The following is a 229-nucleotide window of genomic DNA, read 5'->3' on the forward strand; positions in this document are numbered from 1 at the left end:
ATAAATTACTTGCCATCTACACAGCAGAAGATATATCTTTATGTGCACATCGCCTTACTATATATTTAATGATTTATATACCGTACCTAATTTATCACATTTTCCATATAAATGGCATTCTTGCACCCTTTACTTGCCGGGCCGGGAAGTGTCACAATAGTGCCATACAGCACTCACAAATTTTTTATATGCAAAAATAATAGTGTCATATAGTATTCTAATAAGTCAG

The sequence above is a fragment of the Ranitomeya variabilis genome, chromosome 3 (assembly GCF_051348905.1).
Source record: "Ranitomeya variabilis isolate aRanVar5 chromosome 3, aRanVar5.hap1, whole genome shotgun sequence".
NCBI lineage: Eukaryota > Metazoa > Chordata > Amphibia > Anura > Dendrobatidae > Ranitomeya > Ranitomeya variabilis.